Below are 4,866 nucleotides of genomic sequence, written 5' to 3'. Positions count from 1 at the left end.
CTAAACTAGTCCGAATTTGTGAACTGTGGGTCCAGAAAGATACCTTACATGAATAAAATAAGAGAGAAAATATGCCACTCTATATCAACCACGAGCTTGCACATTTATGTGTAAAGATGTGCACACATAGACTCTCAAATTCTGAACATGCATGAACAAGCAAATTATATGCAAAATAAATCAGTAGCTATAATTTCTTTGACTACTTCCTATAGTCATTTCCATAGGCTATTTGTGGCTGTATTCTACCTGAGAGATGTCAGAATATGCTTCATGGATCAAGTCTGTATATATCTCACATTTCTAGTTGTGCTTAAATTACTCTTTGTCCCTTGAAGACACTGCTTCTCTTTTACCTCTCCCAACATTGCGGTGCTGTCTCTCTTATCTCTCTTTTGGCTTGAGGCAGCAGCAGATACCCTGTCAATCTATATGGTGATTCTAAGTCATGGTCCCCAACATTCATTAACATATTACTTAGTTTGATTTAGGGATCTGTGACACTAAGAATTGTGCATTTATTTACATATATTATTTCATATTTTTCTTGCTTTCCTAGAGGATTAAAAAGTCTAATTCCTAAGAAGTTATTTTCTTCACCTGATCCTGAAGTGGTTCTTGTACTTTCCATAAGGCTTTGTGGATATGTACATGACTGTGTGTTTCTTTTTTTAATTATTAGATATTTTCCTCATTTACATTTCAAATGCTATCCTGAAAGTCCCCTATACCCTCCCCTTGCTCACCAACCCAACCACTCCAGGTTCCTGGCCCTGGCATTCCCCTGTACTGGGGCATATAAACTTTGCAAGGCCAAGGGTCTCTCCTACTAATGATGGCCGACTAGGCCATCTTCTGCTACATATGCAGCTAGAGCCACAAGCTCTGGGGGTACTAGTTAGTTGATATTTTTGTTCCTCCTATAGGGTTGCAGTCCCATTCAACTCCTTAGGTACATTCTCCAGCTCCTCCATTGGGGGCCCTGTGTTCCATCCAATATATGACTGTGAGCATCCATTTCTGTATTTGCCAGGCACTGGCATAGCCTCAAAAGAGACAGCTATATCAGGGTCCTATCAGCAATATCTTGCTGGCATATGCAATAGTGTCTGGGTTTGGTGGTTGTTTATGGGATGGGTCCCTGGGTAGGAGAGTCTCTGGGTGGTCCTTCCTTCCATCTCAGCTCCAAACTTTGTCTCTGTAACTCCTTCCATGGGTATTTTGTTCCCCCTTTTAAGGAGGAATGAAGTATCCACACTTTGGTCTTCCTTATTCTAGAGTTTCGTGTGTTTTGCAAATTGTATCTTGAGTACTCTAAGTTTCTGGGCTAATATCCACTTATCAGTGAGTATATATCATGTGCGTTCTTTTGTGATTGGTTACCTCACTCAGAATGATATCCTTCAAATGCATCCATTTGCCTAAGAATTTCATTAATTCATTGTTTTTAATAGCTAAGTAATATTCCATTGTGTAAGTGTACCACATTTTCTGTATCCATTCCTCTGTTGAGAGACATTTGGGTTTTTTCTAGTTTCTGGCTACTATAAATAAATGAACATAGTGGAGTATGTGTTCCTTTTACAAGTTGGAACATCATCTGGGTATATGCTCAGGAGAGGTATTGTGGGATCCTCTTGTAGTACTATGTCCAATTTTCTGAGGAATCCACCAGACTGATTTCCAGAGTGGTTGTACCAGCTTGCAATTCCACCAGCAATGGAGAAATGTTCCTCTTTCTCCAAATCCTCACCAGCATCTGCTGTCACCTGAAATTTTGATCTTAGCCATTCTGACTGGTGTGAGGTGGAATCTCAGGGTTGTATGGAGGAATATTGATGTTGTGACTAAGGTGAGGCCACAGATACCAGAGATGGTGGTGGTCACCCCATGAGCTGAAAACTCTCTAAGCAAGGTTGAGGTTGTCTGGTGCCCGCATCCAGATAAATTTTATGACTATGCCCATTTATGGATGAAGAAAAAAAAGGAAAGGGATGCCCTTGTGTAAGAGGCATATAAAGCTGCTCTCTTGAGGTGGCCACCTTGAGGAAATCCTATGAGAATACTAAATATCAGTTTAATGTCTTTTATTGAGAGAAGAGCACTCAGCAGAACATCTAAGTAGGTTCAGTACAGCCTATCCTGTGGCACTTGCTGGATGGGCAGAATACCAGTGTGCTTACATATGGGACTATTGAGGCAGGGAAGACACATATAATACTGGGTAGCCCCATGGGAACAACATGGAGTGATTCCTTAGCCTCTCATAGACCTCCTGCAGATAACAAGGGAAGAAAGTGCTGAAGGCTGGCCATGGGACATTTCTGTCAGGATGTCCTATTTAGAGGTCTACCAGGAAAAGGTATTAGACCTCTTATATCCTGCATCAGGAGACCTAGTGATATGAGAAGATTGTCGAGGGAACATCCTGATTCCAGTTCTCACCCAGGACCCCAATACTTGCTTCTCTGACTTTGAGCAGTACTTCTGCCAGCCTGTAGAAATCAAGTTGTAGGAGCTACTCTGCTTAAGCAGTGCTCTTACCATATCATTCAATGCTCTTTATCAAGGTGGATCAGCATGGACATTTGACTCTGTTTCACTAGTGAAAAGGAAAACTCTACCATATTGATTTGGTTGGCTCAGAGGACAACCACAACAAGGGAACCAGTGCATTCAACTCAAAGAGAGTGGCGCCATCAACACCTGCTTCTTGTACTGGGCAAAGTGGAGGTTGCATCATATTAGGGCTCCCCTCCTATATTATACTGGGACAGAAAAATCATTTGCCTATTGCCAGACTCTCTGGAAGGCTCAGCTCATAACATCATCATTACCAACACTGCTCCTGAAAGACATTTTTACTTGGAATCATTCTGAGCATTGAACTTCACTGCTAGGTCCAAGGAGCTGATTAATTGGCCTTTCACCAATGGGAGTCTACAGCCTCATGCCTACACACCTGTTAAGCTTTGGCAAAAAGAACTTCTAGGCCCATCAAAGGCAAAGAAAGCCAAAGGTCTTGTAGAAGAATCAATGGGGAGTCCTAACTCTACAGCAGTTTTATCAACTGCCTCCCAGAAACTAAGCCTCTTATAGAACCTAAGCAATGTGGATCCAGCTATGTTGGAGAAGTTCCTGAGTTTATATCATTTGTTGGGATCTCAGGGGAACAAGAAGGTATACTTCTACTGAATACCCCAAAGCAAGACAAGAATGGTACTCATTAAGACAGTGTAGGAAAGAACTTGGAGATTGAGAGACTTAAGGTGAAGTAGAAAGAACTATAGGCAAAGGTGTTGGCACAGGAGATCCTAGATATGAAGGGAAAAAATGTCTCATGATTTCCAGCCCCCTTCCACTTGTACAAACACAGTGGCAAAACCTCAGAAAAAAGTGGTGATGACCCTGCAACTGATTCAGAAGCAGGCATAATCCTCAAACACAATTTACTTTCTAAAAAACACAACAAAAATAAGCCATCACATGTGTCAGAGGCTATGGAAAAGGCTGAAGACTGCTAGAAGCTACAGATTAGCCCAGAGTTACTAGCACTTGTCACAAACAAGTATTGGATCTTCTGAATGAAGGCTCAGCTCAGGATCTGTGCATGTTGTATCATACTGGCCAGAAGAAGGCCTAGTTCACTGTGGGCTGGAGGGATCTCCATGGCCCCTTTAGGGAACTGAAGGACTTGGAACAGCAGGAAGGCATCTCTGGAAAGCAGGTAAAGTCTTTCCTTGGGCTTGGCTGCTGGCCAGCACTGTGGTCCCTCTTGATGACCAGCCCTCAACACTACTGTTTTCTTGTGCATGCATTCTTGTACACACTACCATCTTACGTACACACAGATACCAATAATGATAATTTAAAAAAAAATTAACTTTTTCTTTCACATGACCAGATTCTTCAGAATATTTCTTCAGTGAAAAAATGGTGTTTGGGGCAATGAAATCATCAAGCTAACACCTTTATAAAACAGAAGATTGGTTTAGCCATCTGTCTACCTAATGTTTACCATGGAGGATACTGCCTGATAGTTGTGTGCTTAGTTCTGAGATTTTAAATTAGATTAAAATGAATTTTTCCTCTGGGCTCCCTTGTAGACCATAAAGCATAGACACACTGAAGATGATTTGAAAGTCTAAATCTGTAAATAAATTTAGAGTTATGAAGAATACTGGGCAATGTGAACATTTTATTATTCAATATATTTTTCTGTTGGCAGGTCTACTTATTCCAAAAGATGCACGTTCCTTTAAACCTCAGGAACATTTAATATTACATACTTTAAAGCACTCTTTATCTATATTAGTGGGTGTAAGCACTCAACAAATTAGGAAATGAGATTGTTGGTGAAAACATAAGATGTTGAAAAAGGAAAATCTGAGACTCTGGAGGGAACCAGAGACAGGGGATGCCACAGAAGCAACTTCATTGGTCATTCTTTCCCTATATTTTGTGTGGAGTGACACATCTGTTTTGAGAACTTGGATGGATAGCTCAGCAGTTAAGAACACATGCTGCTGTTGTAGATGACCAGAATTCAGTTTCCAGGACTCACATATCAACTCACACCACGTGTAATTCTTGCTACAGTGGATTAGATGCCCACTTCTGGCCTCTATGTACAAATGCTCACATGTGAACATAAATACAATCACAAACATCAATATAGACAAAAGTAAGTCTTAAAAATATGTATATCAAGTGGATAGTGATAGTGGTGCACACATTTAACCCCAGCACTAAGGAGATAGTGGCAAGTGGGTCTGTGAGTTTGAGTTTAACCTGACCAACACAGTGAGTTCCAGGGTACCCAACGGTCTTACAGAGCAACTTTGTGTCAAACAAACAAACAAACAA

General features: G+C 41.0%; 1 pseudogene; it reads left to right on the top strand.

Moving 5' to 3' along the window:
• Gm18248 (predicted gene, 18248) lies at nucleotides 1,848-3,779 on the top strand (annotated as a pseudogene).

Source organism: Mus musculus, chromosome 1 (assembly GCF_000001635.26).
Source record: "Mus musculus strain C57BL/6J chromosome 1, GRCm38.p6 C57BL/6J".
Classification (NCBI taxonomy): domain Eukaryota; kingdom Metazoa; phylum Chordata; class Mammalia; order Rodentia; family Muridae; genus Mus; species Mus musculus.
Note: the sequence above shows the minus strand (reverse complement) of the source record. Positions and strands in the feature narration are given on the sequence as shown.